The sequence below is a fragment of the Nicotiana tomentosiformis genome, chromosome 1 (assembly GCF_000390325.3).
Source record: "Nicotiana tomentosiformis chromosome 1, ASM39032v3, whole genome shotgun sequence".
NCBI classification, from domain to species: domain Eukaryota; kingdom Viridiplantae; phylum Streptophyta; class Magnoliopsida; order Solanales; family Solanaceae; genus Nicotiana; species Nicotiana tomentosiformis.
Genome location: NC_090812.1, coordinates 109,252,358 through 109,278,105, shown reverse-complemented (window position 1 = coordinate 109,278,105; position 25,748 = coordinate 109,252,358). Strand labels below are relative to the sequence as shown.

Genomic DNA, 25,748 nt, shown 5'->3' with positions numbered 1-25,748 from the left:
TATTCTGGGTACAACCAAATACAAATGAACCCGGATGATCAGGAAAAGACCTCGTTCATCACTAAATATGGTACCTACTACTATAACGTAATGCCATTTGGATTAAAAAATGTTGGTGCCACTTATCAACGCCTAGTAAACCGGATGTTCGAAGAACAAATAGGGAAATATATGGAAGTTTACAGTGATGATATGTTAGTTAAGTCCCTACGAGCAGAAGACCATTTGAAACATTTGCAGGAAACCTTCAGTATATTGAGGAAATATAACATGAAGTTGAACCCGTAAAAATGCGCGTTCGGGGTCTGGTCAGGCAAATTTCTCGGATTCATGGTATCCAACCGAGGAATCGAGATCAACCCCGACAAGATCAAAGCTATGGAGGACATCACGATAGTAGACAACGTAAAGGCCGTACAGAGGTTAACTGGGCATATAGCCGCCCTGGGGCGATTCAACTCGAGGTCATCAGATAAGAGCCATCAATTTTTCTCGTTGCTGAAGAAAAAAAATAACTTCACATGAACTCTGGAATGCCAGTAGGCCTTGGACGATATTTATCGAGCCCGCCGCTGCTTCACACGCCGAGGGAAGACGAACAATTATACTTATTTTTGGTAGTATCGGAGATAGCGGTAAGTGGAGTCCTAGTACGGGAAGAACAAGGTACGCAATTTTCGATTTATTATGTTAGCCGGAACTTGGGCGAGGCCGAAACTAGATATCCCACCTAGAAAAATTGGCGCTCGCTTTGATAAGCGCCTCTAAGAAACTAAAACAGTACTTTCAATATCACCCCATATATGTTGTGACAACTTATCCATTACGAAAAATTATGCACAAACCCGAGCTTTCGGGACGATTGGCCAAATGGGCCGTACAAATTAGCGGGTATGATATTGAATATCGACCGCGAACAGCCATTAAGTCTCAAATTTTGGCTGACTTCGTGGCTGACTTCACGCCGACCCTAGTACCCGAGGTCGAAAGAGAGTTGTTAGTGAACTCGGGTACGTCCTCGGGAATCTGGACCCTCTTTACGGACAGTGCATCGAACGCAAAGGGGTCCGGACTCGGCATTGTACTAAAACCGCCCACAGTCATCATGGTTAGACAATCTATTAGAACTGTGAAATTGACTAACAACGAGGCCGAATATGAGGCTATGATTGCAAGTCTCGAACAGCCAAAGGCTTGGGAGCAGAGATGATCGAAGCCAAATGTGACTCCCTCCTTGTAGTGAATCAGGTTAATGGAACCTTCGAAGTGAGAGAAGAACGAATGCAAAGATACCTAGATAAGTTACAAGTAACTTTGTATCAATTTAAAGAATGGACTTTACAACACTTGCCTCGAGATCAATTTAGTGAAGCCGATGCCCTCGCAAACTTAGGGTCATCGGTCGAGGACAACGAGCTCAATTCGGAGGCCGTCGTGTAACTCATGAGGTCACTAGTCGAAGAAGGCCACGCCGAGATAAAATCCACAAGCTTCACTTGGGATTGGAGAAATAAATATATAGAGTATTTGAAGACGGGAAAATTTCCCCTATATCCAAAAGAATCAAGGGCCCTGCGCACGAAGGCAACACGATTCACCTTGTCCGAAGACGAAACCTTGTTCAAAAGAACATTCGATGGTCCACTAGCGATATGTCGGTGACTGGGAGATGCCGAGTATGTTATGGGGGAAGATCATGAGGGCACTTGCATAAATCATTCCGGTGTCGAATTACTGGTTCAAAAGGTAATCGGAGCCGTCTATTACTGGATCGACATGGAAAAAGATGCGAAAGCGTATGTTCGAAAATGCGACAAATGCCAAAGACATGCATCGATGATTCACCAACCCGGGGAACTACTCCATTCAGTCTTGTCATCATGGCTATTCATGAAGTTGGGAATGGACATCGTTGGCCCTCTTCCATGGGCACCAGGTAAAACTCAATTTATTTTATTTATGAATGACTATTTTTCTAAGTGGGTTGAAGAACAGGCCTTCGAGAAGGTTAGGGAGAAGGAAGTTATCGACTTCATTTGGGACCGCATCATATGTTGGTTCGGGATGCCATCCGAAATTGTGTGTGACAACAGGAAATAGTTCATCGGCAGCAAAGTAACCAAATTTCTCGAAGATCATAAGATCAAAGAATCCTATCAACACCTTATCATCCTAGAGGGAACAGGCAAGCTGAATGACCAACAAAACCATCATCCAAAATAATAAGAAGAGGCCAACTAACACCAAAGGAATGTTGAAGGAAATTCTGCCCGACGTTCTTTGGGCATACCGCTCAGCCTCGAAATCCAGTACCGGGGCTACCCCATTCTCATTGGTTTATGGCACCGAAACACTAATACCAGTCGAAGTTGGAGAGCCGAGTATCAGGTACCGATATGCACCAAAGGAATCAAATGACCAGGCCATGAATATGAGCCTGGAACTATTGGATGAAAGGCGTGAAGCCGCCCTCGTCAGATTGGCCGCCCATAAACAACGGATCGAGAGCTACTACAATCGAAGAGCCAATCTTTGATATTTTAATGTCGGGGACTTAGTGCTAAGGAAAGTCACCCTCAACACCTGAAATCCGAACGAAAGGGGAATTGTGTCCCAATTAGGAGGGACCGTACCAGATTCTCGGGGTCACCAGGAAAGGGTACTACAAGCTTAGAACGATGAATGGAGAATAGCTACCGACCAATTGGAATATATCTCACCCAAAACGGTATTACTGCTAATGTACGACCACATTTCATTTCCTTTTTTCATACTAACACTTGTAGGTGTTCAACGAGAAACGACAATGGATGTATTGGTGAACGACACGAAGTCTTTATGTCTGAAAGCAGGTATTGCACTCTTTTTCCCTTAGACCAGTGTTGCCCCAAATGGGTTTTTCGGCGAGGTTTTTAACGAGGAAACAATGAATCATGCTAACATAGAACCAAACCCGATTAGGAATCAGCACCGAAGATCAATTCAACAATATCCGAGGTTCATTTGCAATCAATCACGAATACTGGGGGGCAACCCTCGGATATGCATTATCTCTGAATATCAACTCTAGCGAGGAAACTAATTAATAAAGGAAGGGTCTCGATTGATAGGATTTATTGTAAGGGCCAAACAGTCGAAACGAATTGTGCCCACGTAGATTGCTCGAGCCCTGGCATAAATCATGTACGCATGTGTGACTATTTTGATCGATAATAAAGAGAAGTACTTTCCTTGCAATCATCTTATGTTTGAAATTTTTTCCTCTTTATATCCCCTAAAGTGCTTTGTATTTCCTAAAATAACGAGCCCAAAGGCAGTACATAACCGGAATGCGAACGACCACTCCCACACTCGGGAACTGCCGTCCAACTCAAACGGCCCAAGTCACTGGACTTCGGGGGCAAAAAACCTATTGGGCAGCGCCCGAACCTTAAAGGCTACGGCCATCCCCATTCGGGGACTGTTATCTTAGGCAAGTCTGGATAATGTGAGGTGAAAATCCTACTGGGAAACACTCGAACTAAAAGGCTACGATCATATTAAAATGGCTCGGAGACGTCCTTCGAAAAAGAAACATTTTCACAATCGGTTCTAAAGGCTACCCTCGGCAAACTATAATTTGAGTTACTTACTTCTGGAGAAATTTTTTGGTAACAATGAACCCCCGAGATGCCTCAAAACAAAATAATGTAAAGGCAGGGTTTTTCCGAACTTACATAACCTAAGTTATTTTATGTTAAGGCATTCCGACCTTTGTGAATATAAGTAATAAAGCAAAGGAAAAATTTGAGAGCCGAAAGGGGAAGAAAGCCTTATATATAATCTTTATTACAAAGGCCAGAATGGCCTAGTACAAAAATTTACAATTGTCAAAACGACCTCAAAAAGATGCGAAAGAAAGCAAAAAATATAAAGACCTAAGTGGCCTGGTCTTCATCGGAGGTAGCATCTACATCCTCGGGATCTTTCCCGTCTTCGGACTCGCTTAAGATCTCGGAATCTTCCTTAGGAAAGGCTAGCTTCCGGGCCCTAGCTTCCTCTGCTTTAGCATTTTCGATTTCGGCGAAGACATCGAAGCCTTGAGAATGAACTCCCTCGAGGGCTTCCCTTTGAGCCTGCCATCCTGCATGATCCACCATACTCTTGGCCTTCGCCTGGATGGCCTCGACATCGACCTTGAACTGGGCCACTTTAACATCGGCTCTGGTGTTGGCCACGACCACCTTAGATCTGGCCACTTCGAGTTCATTGGACAAGTTTGCCTTATCAAAAATAGCCAAGTCCAATTGAGATTGAAGCTCCTCGATTTTCTTGACCAGCACGAGGTTTTGTCTTTTGCAGCTTGGAGCTGGGTCTCGGCCGACTCCTCTTGTGGTTGGATAGTTTCCTTTTTCGAGGCTAAGATATCCATATTCTTCTTGAATTCTTCAGCCTCAGCTTGTATCACATCTACCTGTGTCTTGAGCTGCCCGATCTGTTCGAGCTTGTGCCGAACCTGCATGATCAGATCGTTAGTTACTATCTCTAATTCAACTCCACTATCGTGAAGCACTTGAAATACCTGCTCGGCCATCTCGACATGCTCATTCTGAGCTGCTTCTAAATCAGCCCAGAGCTTCTCACTCACAAGCTTGTAAGTATCCCCCTTCTCGGTGAGTTCCCAAACCTCAAGCTCGTGTTCTTCCCAGATTCTGAAGAAAGCCTCATGATGCAACACCGAAGCCTACAAGCCCGAAGAGAGATGTTAGAATTATTTACAACATCAAGTTTAAAATAAATAATGAAGTGAACCTCGAACTTACCCGATTCAAAGCATGTTAGGCCTCCTTAAATAGGCAAGGCACCTCCACCGCATTCTTCACGGCCTGGTCTTCCTCGGTCACTAAGAATCTAAGGTAGCTAGCAACCTCCACGGGGGTAGAGAAAACACGGGCATCCTTGGGGACAGAAAAAGTTATCGATCGCCTGCGGTCGGGGTTAACACTTGGGGCAGGGAATCGATCCATTAGTTTTTGGCTCGATGAAGACCTAATAGCACCCGATGACGGCACCATATTTGGCACCGGTAAGTCACCCAAACTGGTAGCACCTTCCGAAGTTGTAGAGTCGAGGCTATCAAAAAAGTTATTGAAAGGATCGGCTGCTCCTTGCGCCCCTTTGCCAAGTTTACCCTTCAACGCCGGAGCCTCGTTAATCATAGAATCCGTAAATGACGGCGACCCAGAAATATCAATCACCCCAAGCACCTCTTTGGGTATGCTATCTTTTGACCGGGACATACCAGTCACACTTTCTTTTTCGACCTCACTGGCTCGGGCCAAATCGGTCTCGACCCTCTTGGGGACTTCATCCATTGTCTCTACTACGACCTCCACGGCTCAAGGCATCTCGGATTTGCATCTTACTCGGGCCACCAGCTCAGAATCTTCTTCTTCCTTGGACTTGTCCCTCAACCGATTGAGTGAGTCTGATGAGAGTTCTCGGCCCCCAGCTTTTTTGGGCTTATGCGCCACCCGTTTCCTCGGTCTCTTTTTTTTTGGAGTCGGAGGGAATCAGGGCTTTTCTTTTCCCCTTCTCTTTGACTTGTTTCGGAGCAGAGGAATTGGCGTGGATATCATCATCAGCTGATGGAGGCCTCATCTCGACGTACTTTGGTAAACCTGCAAAATAAAAACATAACAAATCAGGGACCGATGATAAAAATAAATGATATCAGATGTATCTAGTAAAAGTTCTTACCATGATTGCGGACCTCCCATCGACCTTTCGATAATTCCATCCAAGCCCGCTCGGAATACGGCCTCTGTGTCACAAGGCCCTCGACCCATTCCTTAAGTTCAGGAACTGCGTCCGGCATCTGAGCCATAACTGCAACACCAAAAACATCAATGAAGAAAGAGATAAGAAGGAAAACAACGAGATTGAGCCTTCAATGCTAAACACTACTTACGTTTCATGTTCCATTTCTCGGGAAATGGCATGTCTTCAGCAGGGATCAAGTCTGAAGTCTTTACTCGAACAAATTGGCCCATCCAACTTCGGTCCCGAGTTTTGTCTATGCTCGAGAACGGAGCCTTACTGGCCCGGCGAGCAAGCTTGATCAGCCCCCTCGATAGAGTTGGGGACTGTAGAGGCACATAAGGTGGTCGAGGGTAAAGGGACATCCTTCGATTTTACTTACAAAAAATCGGAGGAGAATCACTATTCTCCAGAAGGAGTGGTGGATCTGGCCAACAGTCACACCATACCTCTTGCAAAAGGCAATGATGATAGGGTCTAAGGGACCTAACGTGAAGGAGTAAGTGTAAACACTTAGAAAACCCTTCACATGGGTAGTGATCGATTCCTCGGGCGAAGGAACCACCACATGCTTATTGACCCAGTTGCAGTCCTCTTTAACCTTAGTGAGGAGATCCTCGGTGATTGAGCATATGTATCTCGAGACCGGCTCACATCGGCCCGGTACCGAGGAGGTCTTTTCAACCTTAAAATCAGCAACAGTGGGGCACCCTGCCAGAACGAATTCCTCAGGGTAAGGCTCCGCCGCACCCCCGCCACCGGCGGGTCGTGATGAAGAAGCGACCTCTTTTTGCGGTACAGTCTTAGAAGTTTTCGTCATTGAAGAACAGGATGAAAGAGAATTAAGATGGTATGTGGTTTGATAAAAGTTTAAGAAATTTGGGTGCAAGAGTTGCAAAGCGAAGGGGTTTTTGAAGAAAAAACAAGAATAAGAGGAGCTCTGAGCGTAAAGTTTGAATGAAGAAAAATTGGATACTTATAGCTTGTTGGTGACGGTTCAGAACCGGTAGTGGCCGACCAGTGACTGGCAGGCATTTAATGCTTTGATAACTGGACCGACGGGAAGTTTCGATATCCATTTGTTGCTTACGTCATAGTCGGGTTCGTCGCTTACGTCATGGCCCATCGAGACGGGATTCAGAAATTCATGTTGTTTCTCGTCATTTTCTCTCCAAGAAACGAGGGGACTATCTGTATACGGCCAAAACCGGGCTCGCCCCTTGCTTGACTTATCGAGACAGGGATATGATAGATTAAGGTCCAACCTCGAGTCATATCCAATCGAGGTATAAAATTATATCGCCAAGTTCGAGACCCCGGGACCGAACAAAGTCGAGAACATGCGAGATCGAGAGAAACTTGCTGAGTCGGATAATAGAAAGGTGAAATATCCGCGATCGAGCGTAGATCACGGCGGAGATCTCGGCATGTATCAAGAATAGGTCAGTTAATTAGCCAATCAGGAGATTTCTTACTTCATTTAGAACTGTATCAAGAGTAGGACTCCCCTATTATATAAAGGGGATATGATCATTTGTAAAGGGGCATTACTTTTACGCAACATAAAGCAATACACTGTTTGTTTTTAGTTTTCATTATCTTGTTACTCTGTTTTTATATCAAGTTGAAACTTCTCTTGATTCAAGGGTGATCGAATTCGAGGGCCAAGGCTATTCGATTCGTTTGGTTTGCATTTATTTCTTTTATCGTCAAATTTAATATTAATATATTCTCTTAATTTGTGCCAAATTATATCATGTATCCTTAAAATCGCGTATAAATTTAATTGTTATCCGTTTTTAGGGTAAACAAATATCACTGCCTAACCTTTTCACAACAGAAGATTTTCTATTGCTAAACACAATGAGCCAATGCACAATATAGCGCTTGTTTGGATGAAGCACTTTTTAACTTTTAAAAGTGTTTGGCAACCAAAAAAATGGCTTAAAAAAATTAAAATCTGCCTTAAAATGGTCAAAATCAAAAAGTTGGGTAACCCAACTTTTTTGAAATTGGCTTAAAAACTATATTGGTTTGACTAAAGATATTACATTCTTATTACTTATAATTTTTCTTAATCTCGAAATTGCCCCTCAGTAGAAAACTTGAAATTGCCCTCTGCTTTTCCTCTTCCTCCCGAAATTGCAGCATCTGCTTTCTTCATTTTACTCTTTTTCTTTCCCATTCTTCTCCACATGGTAATGATTCGTTTGCTTCCCATTTTTCATTTTTTTACTAATTTTCTTTATCCGTCGCTGCTTTTTGTGCTGAGATTACTTGAAGTAGTACCCAACTATTTTCTTTTCATTTCATACTACTTTTAGTTTTTAAAATTGAAAGTGAATTAAAATATTAATTATTATGTATTCATATTATTTAAAATAAAATATTATAGTAATAAGCTTCTTTATAGGTTTAACAGCTTTAAGGATATTTCAGTAATTTTAACAAAAAAAAATGTTTATTAACACTTGTTTATCAAACACTTTAATAGCTTTTTTTCAGCTCCAGTACTTTTATCCAAACACGTAACTGCTTATTTATAAAACCAACTCCAGCACTTAAAAAGTGCTTTTAAACACTTGTACTTAAAAACTACTTTTTTTAAGCCAATCCATACGGGCTCATAGCCTCTGTCGTGCACTCACAAGTTAGAAATGCGCACACAACGACGCAGAAAGAAGACTAATATAGTATACGAGAGTAAAGGCTTCAAACAAACAACACCCAATGACACCAGGCAAGTGCAGAAAGAGGTTGTAAATAGCCTGAGGCAAAGAAAAAAACTGAGGAGATAAACGTTAAGCTCTAAAAATAAATTCATAAATATCCAAGAGGCCCAAGCATACACCAACCCTTTGCCTATATTACAACGTAATTACACCACCAGAGTTCTCCAGTATCCTCCTCTACATATGCTCTTTTTATATGGGTGGTGCGGAAGTGTATGTCATGCAGTGCTACACAATGTTATGGTACTAAAATCATAGAAGAAAAAGACCTTGAACAACCCCAAGACAAAACTCTTCCTCGTAATACAATCTTCGACTAAGCAACTATCATAGACATTTCCACCAAAGACTAGCACAAGGTCCAACTAATGTTTCCTCCTTTAAGAGGTTAACAATTTGGCCACATCCCAACTCAGTGAAGAAAGTCCCTCATTGGATCATCGTGGTGATGCTTCCATATCTTCAAGTGTAACCTGTACAGGCAAATGTCGTTAGAAAGGACCAAGAAGTGGATAAGCACCAGCAAAAAGATAAAAATGAAAATGTAGATGTACCTCGTCATTATATTTCCTCTTCCGTTCGTCTTTTTCTTCTCGTCTCTTCTCCTCTTCCTGCTCAACCAGCAAAATAAATTTGATTAGCACCTCGGGAAATCAGAAGCTCTAGAGCCAACTGAGAATCTAAATAGAAGATGAATCCAGCCAGGTTATCAGAAGAAATAAAAAAAGTCAGGTAATCATATCTACCCAACCCCAACCTTGGCAGTCCTAAGAAACATCTCTCCCCGCCTCCTCCGACTCTCCTTTTTTTATTTTTTTTTGGGGTGGGTGGGGGGGTGGGGGGGCGAATAACCCTTTTGTTCCCCCAGAAATAGAAAATTATTTGGATACCTTCTTTAGAGGTTCATTGAGCCTTTTTTGGTCTAGTACCAACTCATCTGGCACTTCAGTCCCCCAAATAGCTAGCTTCTTCTCCTCAATGGATGCATGTGTATCTGGATAGAAAAAAAAGATCTGATCAAACATTGAAGAGGACAGATGCCTAAAGTGTGATTGTGATACGGTCTTTAGTAAATAATCCCTTTCAGCAGTTTGTTGGACTATTCTTATTGAATAAGAGCCGGTCTTAAGCTGCTAATTCAAGCAAAAACCAAAGACCTTCCCACTACAGAAGCCAGAGCAAAGGCCAACTTAGTATTGTCTAGAAATATAAATGTTGTATTTGCCTAGTACCACTAAAACCCTAGTGGTTATGCTGACCACTTCAACAGAGCGACAAAAGGTCCTCTTATACATACACCAAACTAATATTGAATATGTTTAGCTATCGGCAAACTAATACGTTATTTTCTTCTAAAGCCAAAAAAGCCATTACACCTACTCCAAGACATTCTAGTTCTATAAGGCATGCAAATAATGGGAATCAACTAATTGGCTTGAATAGATCTTATAACTGTAGAGGACAGGCTAAGTTTGCTCGAGTCTGAATATATTCCTTTCAGAGGATACACCATAACCAAATTTTCTGTATTTGAAGATATACCTAGAGAAATTTTCTACGGTACATTAATTAGGAAACTGGTAGCTATAATCACTTATGTAGCTCCAAGCCTACAATCTAAAACCTTCTGCCATCGAAAGAAGCAGCACACGAATCAATCCAGAAAAGAAAGAAGAAAGAAAGGAGAGAGCTTCTGGTCGGTTTTCTTGGAATAGGAGAAGCTAATTTTCTTTTTAATCTGTTAGTAGAAGCTATTTCTGCCTTTCAGTACTCCTATAGCTTGAAGATTTTTCCCTGGTAAAAGAACTAGCACCTCATTCAGACAATATTGACTTTACTAACTACGAAACTTTTAACAACCTGAAACCTCCTCCTGGGAAGATTACTATAGAGAGTGTGAGAGACGAAATTAGACCATTCAATTATCCCTTCAACTACTGATGTTATTCTGGTATTATGCTAGCAATTATACTAAACAATGCCAATTACCTTCTTTGATCAGTTAAAACAATGCTAATTACATTTTTTGATAGGTAAAACAATGCCAAATACTTTTTTTAAAAGTAAAACAATGCCAATTACTGGCAAAACACTAATGCGCGAGTTGAAGTTATCTTTTGATAACATGCACAAGAAACAATCTACTTTCTTTTTACTCCTCAGAAGGTAAATTTGAGAAATAGATACAATGTTAAGGAAAACTACAATAAATTATGACAGTGAAGTTGTTACGCAAGCAGAGTCTTATAATTTCAAGACTACATCCACAGTTTCAACAAACCTTCAGCTGCCTCCTTGCGAGCAATGTTGGCCTTCATAAGATCAGCAGAAGCTTCTGCTGCTTCAGTTCCAGCAGCACCAGTACAATAGCTATTTCTGATTGTTTGTTTGCAGCACTTGTAACCCCATTGGTGATCCTTCCACCACGAACCCCAAACTGTGGTGTGATTGTTGATGCAAACATCCTCTTCATATTTGCTTCTAGGAAGTGACATCTCCTGCATAGCAAGTTACTCACTGAGTTTTGTGAAACAAACAAAGTAACAAACAAATAGGACAGAAAATATTTGACTGAACAATTCCCTTCCATTGATTAGAAAACAAACAATTCGTCCTCCTTTTATGCACAAAAGTGCACAGAACATGAAGAGCATGAATGGACTGATCAAACTAAGAACTCCATACCCGATCCTAAGTAGAAACGACAAAGCCGTCTTTCTCAGACAATAAATGGCACAAGGTTAAGGGTTTAAAACTTAAAATAACAACAATGAAATTGGTCAGGAATCGTACTGCCACTACTTGTTCTTTTACATGGTTCATCAATGCGTTAGGAAAGAGTGCCTTCAATAATCTAAAGACCATACCTTCGCATGGATTTTCTGCACATGTTGTTTTCCAAGTTAGTTAATCATCCTTATTTTAAAAGGAAATGAGAATTTAACAGAGTCAATTTTACCATGGTGGTAAAAGTCAAGAAAATGCACTCTGCCCTAGACAACTTTTGCACCTTGAACACGTATCTCTCTCTTGCTCTCGATTCTTCCATGCCAAGGCTATCCAATACCTCCGGTGGAGCTTAATTATAGGCCATGCTAGCTACATTGATCACATATCTAGTTCTAGATTCCTTCTTTTCCAGACACTTTCCATTAATCATTATGCTTTTCCTCCTTTTTTTCACTTCATTTTTGGCCCTTCCTCTCAATTGAATGTTACTTTCTTCTGTTTTAAGGGAACTCTTCATAGACAGATGGAGGAAGAAACTGACAAACATGTCTTCAGAGAGTTTTGCCAGCCAAGTCCTTCCGTTAATTGCTGATTAGCGATTTTTCACTTTACAATGAGGTCCTAGGAGGTGGCAATGGTGATCAGTGAATGAGTGAACTGTCTAGTAGAGCAGCATGGAATAGAGGATTCATAGAGCCGCCCCGACTAGTTCAAAATTGAGGCGTAACCGTTGTTGTGATTTTTCTACAACTGGAAAACAGCTTGGAGAGTTTCATTTATGATACCCAATTAATAAACAAAAACTGCTACTATGTGTCCATCCCAAGCTAGCTAGGTTGGCTATATGACTTATTGATACTAGCTGCATAAGAAAATATCTAGCCGTGCTCGAACAAAAACAAGAAAGCAAATTTTTGAATGATAATTCGTTACCTGGCCCTTCACAATCCTACCAGCACGATTATATTCAACCTCCTTCTCACTTTGACCCAGTAAGAGTTCTCTTGGAAGTGTGTCATCACTAGCTGCTTGATATCACCCTTAGTTTGGGCCTTCAGTTTCTCCCTGTTAATCTTATAATTTTTGTAGAGCAACTCCGCCTGGGATAGAGCTGATTGCATATGAACATCATGACCCTTCTCAAAAGCCTCCCAGGCATGTACATTAAGCTGCTTGAACTCCAACGCTTGACCACTAAGTCGGTTTTGGTTATCTCCCTAAACAGAGAAACGATCACAGTTGATAAACATGCATATAACAGAAGATTGAGAGTAAAGACCTTTTCGGGACTAGTAGCACTTACAGCATAGAGTTTTTCATTTGGATCTGCATCAGGAAGAGGATCTTCACGCATGGATCGTGTTTTGGGATCATAGTGTGCGGAATTCACATCAAGATTGCAAAGATATTTGGCTCTATCCTCCCGAATACGAAGGTTCCTGGTCAGGACAGATGCATCAGTAGAGCGTAATATTCAACCACAACATTCAAAAAGTGCTCACATTCTAACTCCCACAATGACCCACATAAAATATATTAAAAAAGACTCACCTAACAGTTCCTGTGCTACCACCACCAGTGATTCGCACACGCTTCTCGACTTTTGCAAAATCCATCTGCTTACTTTCATCAACCTTTGCTTCATCTACCTTCAAAGCATCCTCGTAATCATTATTGTCACTATCACCTCCTTCTCTATTTTCTTTATTATTTTTCTCTTCCAATTTTTTAAGTTGTTGCTCCTTGAGGTATTTCCTTCTTGCATCACCCCTTGCTTCATATCGTTCAATTACAAGGAAATAAGAAGCAGCATCATAACCATTCGAGCTATCCCCTTTACCATAATAATCCAGCTCAAACTGCTATATCTTCTCATCAGGAGCAATATGTTTTCCTGTCCATTTTGCTCCCACTTCACGCGGCCTTTCCACGCATGACTTAACATCATGGGTCATTGCTCCACAACTGCACAAAAGACAAATGGACATTTATCTTCCCGGATTGTTTGGATAACCTAATGAAATGGACATTTTGCCCCACATCGTATGCTTTCCCAAACCTTGTCGAAAACCATATATGTTTTCCCAAAATAAATAACTCCTCTTTAACATACATCACGTGAAATTTACATGTTTCCCCACTAATCAATATTAATTTTTATTTCCAATTTACAAAAGCAACTTATTTTCCTAAAATGCTCCACATTAATCACCACGCAATCACAATTTCAACTCATTTTTTTCTTTGGTTGCAGAGTTTAAACCTTTCCATTAATATTTAATTCTAACTTAACTAGTACTATTTTGCCAAGGCAGGGCATTACCCATTGTCTTCTGCATGGCACAAATTTGAAACAAAGAAGAATAAGGGCTATTGTTCTTGTTTCTTGAATCCAAAAATATCATACAACTGTTTATGTTCCTTAAGGCGAAACTATTATTTCCCTTTGCAACTTCTAGAATTGGAATCATGACAAAGAAACACCTAATTTTAGACTAATTCCCCATCTCAAAGATTACAAAATAATTAAATACTAAATTTAGCCATCCATCATGCAAGGAAAGCAGCAAGCATAAGGGGTTCAAAATTTAAACTACCAAAGTAAAGTTTCTTTATAGTTAGATTTCTTTTAAACTACAATACATACAAGCATCATGGGCAATTAAGTGTCAACAAATGACAACAGAAGTTAAGCATATGGCACCACACTTACTTTTCACATGCACCCTTCCGATACTTGTCAGCCTGATATGTTTTCTCACCTCTATGATACCATTCGCTCCTGTTTTTCGAATCCGGTTTCCGCTTCCTTTGATGTTTTAAACTCTATGACCACCGAAAACAATTAAAAAGGTCAAAAAAATTAAAAATCAACAAATTTTACATCACAAAACTTAAATAAAAGAAGAGAAGACGTACGTACAGGTCTATCAGCATTGAGATACCAAGGAGCAGAAGACATATACTGAGGAATATGAGGATTGATCTCTTTTCCATCTTCGTCCACCTCAGCAGGAGCAAGGCCAGCCTTTCTCGCTTCCTCTAATTCCAACTGTTTCCTATGATCCTCCCTTGATTTAAATGCCACTGAAATTTCCATACATTAATTAATTACGCATGAATCAAACATAAAAATTACGAGGTAATGATGATCATGTGATCAAAATAAACGCGTACCTGATGCAGTAGCCATAATTGTTTCAGTAAGTAGCTGAAACGCAGAAAACTGAGGGGAAAATCGATTATCTATTGGATAGACGAAGCCCCAGAAATTACTCTCTCGCAATCCGAGTTCGAGTGGGCAACTGATATATATTGGACAAAAGAAAGGCGGTTGGAGCTCTACGGCTACCGTTTGGTTTTGGCGGTTGGCTGTGTGGACCGACCCGGTCTGCTTTGTTGGGACTGTAGTAGTCTAAAATTATGGGTCAAAAGCATCTACTAGAGCCCAAGCCTTAGCCTCCTAAATTTAGGATGGATTACCAAATATTTTTTGACAAAATTGGACGAAGTTTGATGTAAAATTAAAAATATATTTAGACATGAATTTGGGGCAAATTTTGACATGTTAAAAAGTTCTTTTTTTCAGCTAAAAAGTCTCAAATGATTATGATTTAGCCCAAAGAGAGGTCTTAAGCTATATTGAAGTTTAATTTTTAAAATCTCCCAAAAACTAGATTAATTCTATATACAAACATATATTTAAAACGTTTTTTTGAAAAAGAACTTCCAAAACTTATGGTCAAACACCTACTTAATTTTTTCTAGATTTTATATTGTGTAAAAACATCAGAAAATATTTGGCGGATAGCCACTTTTAACACTTTTAAAAAAAAATCATTCTTTGATACGAAAAAAATATTTAGATAGAAAATCATCCAAACCAGCCAGCATTATAGTAAAAAATATAAAGTTTGGATGAAAGTTTTGGTTGTCCTCAGATTGTGAAAATTCTGGCAGTCCTCCTTTTAAGATTGGTTTGAATTTGAAATTGGAATAGGAGTCGTTCAAGGATTATTTTATTGAGGAAGAAGAAGATGAGTTTCTTTTTAATCTGGGATGTGATGCGTTTAAGTATTAGAAGTGTTAACTAGGTGAAAATACTTGATTGTTGGAGCTATATTTCTGGTCAAGGGGAGTTCTTAGATGCAGATGAACTTGTAGATTTGCTCCAACACATAAGACATCACCAACTAATTTGTTTTGGAGTTGAAGTAAGAAAGCAGCCCAATCATACGCAGGCCCGATTTGGAGCCACTGACCACATGACCTCTAATAAGGACCTTCTCTTTGATATCAAACCTCTAGTTATACCTTACCTAGTCACTTTACCTAATGAGTACAAAGTCAAAGTCACTTGCACTGGTTCCCTTAGTTTTCTTTCTTTTACACTTCATAATGTTCTTTATGTCCCTATCTTTCATTACAATCTCATCTCTGTGTCTAAGCTTGTCTCTCAGTTAGATTGCATTGTTCTATTTGCTAAGTTTACCTGTTTGATACATGCCCCTTTCACTGAAGAGGCCACTGGTCATTGGTAAACTGGAGCATGGACTCTACATGCTTGTGCACTCCTCTGCTTCTTCACAGTCTAATGTTCTTACTTCTGCATCCAGTTCTGCTTGTTCTTCTTCTTTACCTTCTGATTCTATTCATTGTAAATACCATGCTCCATTAGCTTCTGATTCAGTTACTGCTTCTCATTGTACATATCATTCTGGTTTGAATAAAATGGAGTTTTTATGGCATAATAGATTGGAGCACATGCCATTTGCTAGAATGAGGGAAATCTCTTATTTGCCCTGTAAATTTTCTACAAAACAACCTTTTACTTGTACTATTTGTCCCTTAGCTAGACAATCTAGGATACCCTTCCCTGTTAGCTCCATTAAGACTACACATCATTTTCATCTAGTTCATGTGGATACTTGGGGTCCCTATGATTGCCCTACTTACAATGGTTGCAAATATTTCTTGACTATAGTGGATGACTTTACTAGATCTACTTGGACTCATCTCATGGGGTCCAAGAGCAATGCCTTTTCTTTAATCAAAGCTTTTGTTGCCATGGTAAAAATACAATTCAACACCAATATCCTAATTATTAGAAGTGACAATGCTTTTGAACTTGGCTCTAGTAATTATGCCATGGAATTCTTTGTTGAAACTAAGATTATTCATCAAACATCTTGTCCCCACACTCCACAACAAAATGGTGTAGTAGAGAGAAAATATAGGTATTTACTAGAGACCTCTATAGCTCTTCTTTTTCAGTCCAAACTACCTCTCATGTTTTGGGGGGGATTGTGTACTTACTGCTACATATCTAATTAATAGATTTCCTTCCAAACTTCTTCAGAATAAATCACCTTTTGAATTACTATTTGGAAAACCTCCTTCCTATTCTCAATTCAAAACATTTGGATGCTTATGTTTCTCAACAGTTCCTAAGTGCTATAGGAATAAATTTCATCCTAGAGCTGAACCTTGTGTTTTTCTAGGATATCACCTCACTAAAAAGGGGTATAAGCTTTACAACCTCACTACTGAAGATTTTTAGTGGATTGCTTTAGTTCTTCGATTAGGGTTTATCGTTGGTTTCTTTATCAGTGCAAATTTGGGGCTTTTCAATAAATTTCAAGGCCTTCATCATTTTTAGGTCGCAAAGACGATGGGTACACTCGTTCCTTATTATATCTACTGATTGCTCCGTTGTGTTCATCTTAGTGTTGGTATTTTGCTCTTTATTTCTGAATAAGTGTATTATTTTGCTCTTTATTGATTGTGCTTCACAATATGGTGAACCCTAATGCCGAGTCTTCATCTGATCCCTCGAGCCCTCTTTTTCTCCTTTCATCTGATGTACCTGGTGTCTCACTTGTCACTGTACCATTCTCTGGTACTGGTTTTGGGGGATGGAGACGTAGTATGATTGTCTCCTTGTCCGCTAGAAATAAGATAGGCTTTATCGATGGTTCATGTACCAAGCCACATGAGAACTCTCCCTTGTTTAAACAGTGGGACCGTTGTAATAACATGGCCATTTGCTGGTTGACCATTTCCTTATCACATGATATAGCTGAGAGTGTCCAGTATTCTGATACTGTAGAAAGTATTTGGATTCAACTTAATCAAAGGTATGGAACAGTAAATGGCACGAAGGTTTTTGAAATTAAGAAGGATTGGCTTCAACTAATCAGGGGTCAATGGACATAGCATCCTACTTTAATAAGCTAAAAATATTATGGGATGAACTTAGGTTCATGCGTGCTTCTCGTGGGAGTTCATGTACATGTTCTGCCAAGTCTGAACTTCAGAGAGAGGATGAGGAGAACGAATTACACCAGTTTCTTATGGAGCTCAATAAGACCTATGTTGGAGTCAGGAGAAATCTCCTTATGATGCAGCCTCCTCCATCTCTTGGTACTGCTTATAGTATTCTTCTTCAAGATGAGAGACAAAGACAAGTGTCCTCTCCATCCCAATTTAGTGTTGATTCTTCTTCATTAAATGTTCACCTCACCAAAAACGTTTCGACCTCTTCCTCTCCTATCCTTCAGTCATCTCCTACGCTTATTGACCCTTCATATCCTCTCTATGTGCATCCATCAGATAATCCTGGTATTTTGTTAGTGTCAGTCCCCTTTTTAGGGACTGGATACACTTCATGGAGAAAAAATATTCTAATTGCCCTGTCTGCTAAGAATAAATCTGGGTTGATTAACAGTAGAATTCCACAACCCCCACCTAGTTCTCCTCTTTATGATTACTGGGTTAGATGTAATGACATGGTCTTTGATTGGCTAAGCAATTCCCTATCCAAAGACATTGTAGACAGCGTAAATTTACACTATGATACTGTTAGGGACCTATGGAGGGATATAAAAGAAATGTATGGACAGTCTAGTGCTAGTAGGTATTATCAAATACAAAGAAAAATTACAGGGGTATCTTAGTGTTCTTATGATATTACTAGCTACTACACTAGGCTTAGAAAACTCTGGGATGAGTTAAAAACTGTCGCATTTGGTCCAACATGCACTTGTGGGGTTGAGCCATAATACAGTGATGGTCAGAAGCTTATTCATTTCCTCATAGGATTGAATGTCACCTACTCAAATGCTAGGAGTAATATCCTTATGATGTATCTTATCCCAACCCTGGGTAAATCATACTCCATTCTCCTTCATGATGAGAGTCAAAGGGAAATTCAGCCATCTGGTGGTTCATTCCTTCAAAGTCGGCTTCTTTTTCTGTGAAATCTACACCTGCCTCTACTCAGTTCACTAATGGTCCTAAATCCTTCTCTCAGAAAGTCAATTTTGACATCAAAAGGACAGGTCTTGTGTGCAAATACTGTAAAAGTCCTGGCCATTCTATTGACAAATGTTACAAATTTCATGGGTTCCCAAGTGACTTCAAATTCACAAAGGGTAGGAAGTCAGTTGCTTGTGCTCAAGTTGATACTTCTACATCATAGGATCAATAGTTTTCTGAGAATATCACCAATAATCCTATCCATGGGTGCAGCAAGGAACAGTACCAACATCTCATGAGCTTATTTCAACAGTCTCACATCTCCCCTTCTCAAGATTCAACTGACAACACTACTGCAATGGCTACTTGTGCAGGTGTGATCTGTAGGCTTGCTGTTTACTCGCTTGCTTTGTGTTGTGCATCACAATTAAAAGTCAACACCTGGATTCTAGATTCAGGTGCAACCAACCACATAACACCTAATAACCACTTATTACACAACATCCAGTTTTTGCCTTTCCCTTATCTTGTTACACTTCCAAATGGTTATAAGGTTAAAGTTTATTGCACTGGTTCTTTACAACTATGTGATGATTTGATTTTATCAAAAGTCCTCTTACTCCCTTCCTTTTAATTCAATTTATTCTTTGTGCCTCAACTAGTTGATCAACTTAGTTGCACAATTTTCTTCACCAAAATTTTCTGTCATTTACAAGGCCCTTCTCTGCGGAGGCCATTGGAAACTGGTAGAGCATCAAATGGACTTTATGTAATTGATTCTGTAGTTACTCTACCAACACCTACATCATCTGTACATAACACCACAAATAAAAGATCAGTCAGTTTACCACAGTCTACTCCTCTTGTAAATAACATTTCAAATAAGGCATCAGTTTCTTTGTGTGATTACAATGCTTGCATTTCTACTTGTAATCTTGATTTCTCTATTAATAAAACTGATCTTTTCTGGCATCAAAGACTAGGACATATGCCCTTTCATAGAATGCAATCTATTGAATTCTTATCTGATAAGTTGCCTTCTAAACAATCTTTTATTTGTCCTGTGTGTCCTTTAGCCAGACAACAAAGACTGCCTTTTCTAGATAGTTCTATCAAATTCACTAAACCTTTTCAATTAGTACACACTGACTTATGGGGTCCTTATCATACTAGAACATATAATGATTTTAGATATTTTTTAACTATTGTAGATGATTTTTCAAGGGTGACTTGGACACACTTGTTTTCTTGTAAAAGTAATGCTTTTGATATCATTAAGGCTTTTGTTTTGATGGTCAAAATTCATGTTAACCTTCATGTACAAACTATTAGATCAGACAACACCTTTGAGCTTGGTTCTAACACTAAGGCTTCATCTTTCTTTACTGAATATGGGATTCTCCACCAAACTACCATTCCCCATACTCCTCAACAAATCAGTGTAGTTGATAAGAAGAATAAACATCTTCTGGAAATTTCTAGAGCATTACTATTTCAATCCAAGCTTCCAATTAAGTATTGGGGTGACTGTGTACTCACAACTACCTATCTCATTAATAGATTTCCTTCTACTGTCCTCCAACATCTCTCTCCTTACCAGAAACTACATGGGCATCCTCCTACTTATGCTCATTTAAGAACCTTTAGTTGTTTATGTTTTGCAACTATACCTAAGGTCAAGAGAGATAAGTTTCAGCCAAAGGCATGTCCTGCTCTTTTTCTGGGGTACCCTTTAGGAAAGAAAGGCTACAATCTATTAAGTCTAGCTAATCATTCCATTTTCTACTCTAGGAATGTGGTTTTTCATGAACACCGACTAGAACCTAGCTAGTGTAAGTGTACAGACATTCAATTCTTTAACTAACTGAAAAATGAAATAATATCTCTCTTCCTTCTCCTTCTACTGTTTTCCCTGTTCCTTCATCCTCTTACCTTTCTGATCCCTTCACTCATTCCTTTCCTTATACTTACACTCCTTATTTTCCTGCTCCTTCCTCTCCTTCATTTCACTTCCATTCTTCTCCTGACCCTGTCTCTTCTCCTAGTTCCTCTGCTCCTTCTCCTGCTGCTTTCTCCCTTATCCTTAGGAGGTCTTCCAGGACCCACGTGCATAAATGAAACGAGTGAAACACCTAAATTCCTATAGGTATGCGTTCTAACAGTGTACAAGAATAGGACATGTAAAGTAAGTGAAGTGCTTAGGTTCCTATAGGCATGCTTTCTATTATTGTATAGAAATAGAACATGTCAAACAAAGGAGCAAATAAAGCATGTAGGCCCTATAGTCATGTTCTCTACCCATTCATGCGAGAATTAAAGTACCCCAGCCCATTTTTACTAATTTCCCCATCATTCAGTTTTATAAGTTATTACATACCATATTGAATAATTACAGGCCCAATTACAAATATAGAATAACCCAGTAACATATCTTGGTCTTCAAATAGGCTTAGAACCTCACGCGGACATCAAGCCCAAACTCCAGGTGCGGCAATGTGCTTCAGACCCGCCAATACCAAAAGCAGGCTCAACAGACCATGCCTAAACAATTGGGGTAGCTATCTTGTTTAACCGTTCTCATTGACAAGCAGTAAACACACACCAGAGGGTTACAACTTCATGAAATTAGCTCGAGGTAACAATAGACCCTTTAGAATAATCAAGACTTGATCACAAGAAATATGACATCAAAAGTTCAAGGCTGACATTCTCTAGAACTGATCCGGAACTAAGTAGAAGTTCATGTATGGGAGCCCTAGCATTAAACATCTAGGTTGAAATATAGTCAAAGGCTATTTTGATTAAAGTTTTTTGTAGGAGAGGTACTTAACATGAAAACCTAAAATAAAGTTTGGCTAGGAACTAACTCAGAGTAGATAAGAACTAGAAATTCATACAAGAAAATCTCAACATGAAGATCTACAGGAAAACATGGTCAGAATGATCCCACACTTGAAAAAAACCCTTATAGGAAAGACTAGTAAGAAACTCAGGACAAACAAATCATGATCCAATTATAGTAACAAGTAACAATTCCCACAAGTAAGGTTTCAACATGAAAATCTAAAACATATGTAATTGAGGACTAATTCAGAAGAACTGACAGGTAGCAATGCATACACGAAAGGACTTAGCATGAAACTCTTAAAGTAAACCACATTCGAATAAATTTTAGGCAGATATCAATCTCCATAAAATGGTCCCAGAAATCCAAAGCAGGGCATGAATATGAACTCATAACAGGCAGAAAAATACAAAATTCAAAGCTAACACAAGCATAACAAATTAGGTAAAACCTAAGAAGGCTAGCAACCATTTGAGTCAAATGCGCAGAGTGAGAGTACACTACACATGTTGAAGCCTATCAAGTTTGATACTAGAGAACATGGAACTGCAGAACATCATTAAGACAATAGAATTACAGTAAAGCATACAACAATACAATACTGGGAGTTCACAAATAGCAAAGAAACTTAGGCCACGGTAACTATCCAGAATATGAGCCAAACAAACCTCCCAAATATCGGCTTCCTTAAATAAACCATCACCAAACTAAATATGTCAAGGAAACGGGAAAGAACTGACGTGAGCATAGAAAACGGATAGGAAATATGGAATATTTTCATATTTTTTTGGATATAGTCTAGGATTTGGGGAAGACGGCTAAGGTTTGGTGTGAAAGGAGAGGACAGAGAGAATACAGAGGTGGCCGGGGGGTGAAAATGTGTTAAGGTTTAGGTGTGTTGAATAATTAAAAGTGAAGGGGTAATTGTGGGTCGTTGATCTTGAGAGATCAACGATCAAGATTTAAAAGGGAGGTGAGCCGAGTCATTGAAACGAGTCGCGACCGGCTATAATAAAGGGGTCATTTGGTTTGGGCCTCAGACGGGTTCAAACGGGCTGGGCTCAGAAATTTGAACCTCTTTTGTTCCAATTCAGGCTGGAATAAAAATAATACAAGAATTAACAAAATAAATTATAAAAATATTTATAAAATAATATAAAGAATGTTATTTTTGAAATTAAAACTTTAAAAATAAATGACTATAGTTGAAAAATATATAAAAGGTCATATTGACCTAAAATTAACATAATAAAGGCAATTATTAAAACATATCGGGTATTGTTGCAAAATATCGTAAATAGTAGAAAACGAATATAATTATGTAAAAGGTGGAATAAACTATCATAAAATGCATGTGGGTGCAAATAATAAATTTGGATGATTAAGTCATCCAAAAATAATTTAAAGAGATAATTAATAAATCTTTGAATAAATTAAATGCAAGAAAATCAATTTTAATGCTTTTAAAATTATAGAAAAATATAGAAAATACTTATATGACCGTTGTAAATTAGGTAACGATGCAAATGATATTTTGAAAGTATAAGGAATACTTTATAAAATATGAGGCCAAAATTGGGTATCAATAATTACTTATTTCCATTCCTTTTACTTTTCTCTTCACTCAATTAGACGTGTCAAAATTCATGAGTCCATAGCAATGTACATGTCATGACACATAAATAAGATTAGAAGGATATAAATAATACATATATCATGTATGATAATTCCAGTAACAATGATCGTATTAAAAGGCCATGTTGCAGCTGTACGGGGAAAAATCAGTTGATAACAAATGGTCAAATGATAAGGTGACACGTGAAATCGAAGACATGCAAAAGATGAGTATGATACCGAATGCAAAGTGTGTAACCAGTACAAGATGGATTCCAAAGGAAGCATGGCCGATGGTAAGAGTTCAAAGGTTTGGCATCAGATAGCATTTAATGAGCAGCTGTTACAGAGAATATTTGCATTCAAAGCCTGCTTTTATGCACACATAAATGACGCATTTATTCTCATTCAAGAAGATCTTAATTTGGGGATCTTGTCTCCCCCAATGGAGCTATAAATAGGAGGATTAATAATCATTGTAGAGACGATATATTCTTCACGCAAAAGCTATAACATATTGTTTCAGGCTAAATCTAGATAATTTTATCAATGTTACTATTCTTGCTCTAGGAAAGATCGAGCTCAGAATCGGGCTTGCTATTTTCTTTCTACTCAATCATTAATCTTATTTTTGCTCTATTTCCTTACCATTTTTGGATCAAATTGATTTTTTTGTCTATAAAACACATTACAAATTCAACTAAATCGCGTTATCGGTAAATAGTTTGGTGCCTACCATGGGGCACAAATAGCTGGGTAATCGCTTTGGTCCATTCGTTTATTACTAACAAGTTTTGGTTCTTTACTTAGTAAAAATCAGATATGGTAGATAATGATGTCAACAACATAGACAACGTTGAAGCACGTGTTGACCGGGAAGAATTGTACCAGCGTGATGACTCAATTAGCGAGACTCGCAACGAAGGGGACGATACAATCTCGGTTCCTGAAGGTCAATATCCTCGGAATGTGCGGGACCCAACTCCTAATAATGCAGAGGAGGAGCATGTCGTAAAGACGGTCAAACTCTTGGGGGAACAATAGAGAGTAATCATGGATCACCTCTCAAGGCAGGATCAGGTGATGACAGAATTAAAACAAGCATTGTCACGTGCTTCCGATAATGCGAATGGAAGGGGCCCGATTCCTCCCAGTGTTCCCGCAAATCAAATGGCTCAGATAATCGATAACAACACCCCAAGTGGTGAAGTCAGTTTCGACAAAGCTGGAGGGATCGGTAGCGGATCGGGGAATAACAATGGGAGTGATCTTTTCAAAGCCGAGCTTATGATATTCATGAGAGAAATGAATAAACGAATAGATCAGAATGCGAAGGATTTTCACGCTCGGATGGACAAGATTTCGGGTGAGCCACCAATGTTAAAGGGGCCAGATTCAAAAGAGTACATGTAGTTGCCGTTTAAGTCAACTGCAACACCAAAGTTAATTTCGAAGAGATTCAAGATGCCAGACATACCAAAATACAATGGGACTTCGGATCCACGTGAGCACATCACAACCTACACCACGGCAATGAAAGGAAACGATTTGGCTCAGCATGGGATCGAGTCGGTTCTATTGAAAAAGTTTGGTGAAATCCTCACGAAGGGGCCCCTGACATGGCACTCTCTCTTACCCGAGCATTCAATTGATTTTTTTGAAATGCTTGCATATTCGTTCATTAAGGCCCATGCTAGAGCAAGAAAGATTCAGGCCAGAAAGGAAGACATATTTAGAATTTTACAGGGCATATCCGAGCTGCTGCGAGAATTTCTGATCCAGTTCCAGAAAGAAAGGATGGTGCTATTGGCGATTCCAGATGAGTGGGCAGCTGAGGCATTCATGAAGGATCTAAACCCGCTGAGTTCCGATGCCTCCCAAAAACTGAAGCAGAGCCTGCTCGAGTTTCAGCCAACCACATGGGCGGATGTCCATAACTGCTATGAGTCAAAAATAAGGATAGAAGATGATTGGCTTGGCTCATTGGTATCGACCAAGGGAAGGGGTCGAGACAAAAATCAAGATAAGTTAAAAATTGACTTTGATACAGATCGGAGGCCCTCTAGAGGTTGTTTTCTACCATACGAGAGGATCGATGGGCGTAACAGCAAAGGGTTTCAGTCATCGAATAGGTTTGCTCCGGACAAAAGAGCCGATCATGGCCGAAACAACAAAGTGTTGCAGGAGAAAGAAGTGCTAGGGACCCAGGACTCCACCTATCCGAGGTTATTAAATTATAACTTTAACATTAGCCTGGTAGAATTGGTGTCGGCAATGTGAAATATCAAAGAAGCACGGTTCCCCAAGCCAAGCCAATTAGGTTCTAGCCAAAGGGATCCTAGTTTATGGTGTGAATACCATGGGACTCACAGCCATAGAACTTGGGACTGCCGACATCTTCGAGAGGAGGTGGAAAAATTGTTAAACAATGGCCATCTCAGAGAATATTTAAGTGATCACACTAAACACAATTATGGCCGAATCCCGAACAATGCAGAGCCATCAATGACAGAAGCAAGATCACCTCGGATGACAATTAACATGATCTTCGGAGGGAGCGAGGTCAATGGGGTAACATTCATCGAAGAGAACAAAAATATCGATGGCTCACGGTAATAGAATCTGGGAAGTCTCAGAGGACGACATCACCTTCATGGAGGAGGACGCTGACAGATTTCTTCTGCCACACTATGACACTTTGGTAATCCCTCTTAATGTTTTAGATTTTAAAATTAAGCGTATTTTGGTTGATCCAGGAAGTTCGGCCAACA

General features: G+C 39.5%; 1 pseudogene; it reads right to left on the bottom strand.

The window, feature by feature from the left end:
• Window positions 1–8,645: 8,645 nt before the first annotated feature.
• On the bottom strand, window positions 8,646–14,556 carry LOC104115163 (pre-mRNA-splicing factor SLU7-like; annotated as a pseudogene).
• Window positions 14,557–25,748: the final 11,192 nt, after the last annotated feature.